Source organism: Microtus ochrogaster, unplaced genomic scaffold, assembly GCF_000317375.1.
Source record: "Microtus ochrogaster isolate Prairie Vole_2 unplaced genomic scaffold, MicOch1.0 UNK77, whole genome shotgun sequence".
Classification (NCBI taxonomy): Eukaryota; Metazoa; Chordata; class Mammalia; order Rodentia; family Cricetidae; genus Microtus; species Microtus ochrogaster.
The window spans coordinates 873,106-874,239 of NW_004949175.1; the positions used below are offsets into that span (position 1 = coordinate 873,106).

Consider the following 1,134-nt stretch of genomic DNA (forward strand, 5'->3'; position numbering starts at 1 on the left):
CATGTATGTGTGCAGGTGAATGGGCAAATGTGTAACACGCACATCTATGTGTGTAGGTGAATGGGCAAATGTGTAACACGCACATGTATGTGTGCAGGTGAATGGGCAAATGTGTAACATGCACATGTATGTGTGCAGGTGAATGGGCAAATGTGTAACATGCGCATGTATGTGGAGCTTAGAGGACAGCTGTGGGAGTCAGCTCTCCCTCTGCCATGTGGGTCCTGGGGATAAAACTCAAGTGATGAGGTTTGGTGGCAGGTGCCTTTTCTTGCTGAGCTTTCATGCTCATTTTCATTAGTTAAATATGAGAATCTGGTAAGTATACTGAAGTAGTAACTGAAAGTGTACTTATACTGAGTTCTCTGCTGCAAATGAGTCTCCTTGGAAGACTTCTCTGACCCAATACTAGATATCTGTAATGACAGCATACCTGACCATTTACGTAATCTGCTCGATTACCATTCTGTATGATTTTAATAGTTCTGTATCACTCAAGCATATAGTTTAGTCTTTGTCTTATGTTTGTTGGTGACATTTGTAAAGAACGGAAGTTTGGGGTGGCATATGTCCCTTCAAGGCTGTGACAACATCACTTAGAACAAAGCCAGACATGTGCTCAATCAACACCTCAAGGCAGGAAAAATTTGCTGAAATACTACCAAACAAAACAACTAAACCAAATAAAGGGTTTAGGGCCTCAGGAAACGGCTTAGTTGTTAAATTCTGTGCCACGCAAACATGAAGATTTGAGTTCAGATGCCTAGGACCCATGTAAAACGCTGAGTACACCTAGAATTCCAGTACCTGGAGGCAGAGAGGAGGATCACAGGAGTTTGCTTGCCAGCTGATCTAGCTTAATCAGAGTTCCAGGATTAGCAAGAAACACTAATCCAAAAAATAAGGTAGGTGGGGCTAGAAAGATGGCTCCATGGTTAAAAGCACTGGCTGCTCTTTCAGAAGACTCAAGTTCAATACCCAACAGCCACATGCTGGCTCACAACAGTCTGGAACTCCAGTTCCAGGGGATCTGATACCTTCTTTTTTTTTTTTTTTGGTTTTTTCGAGACAGGGTTTCTCTGTGGTTTTGGAGCCTGTCCTGGAACTAGCTCTTGTAGACCAGGCTGGTCTCGA

General features: G+C 43.1%; 1 protein-coding gene across 1 annotated transcript in view; it reads right to left on the reverse strand.

The window, feature by feature from the left end:
- Positions 1 to 1,134, reverse strand: part of Prkdc (protein kinase, DNA-activated, catalytic subunit) — a 174,764-nt gene that overhangs the window by 55,174 nt on the left and 118,456 nt on the right. The window lies entirely within an intron of this gene.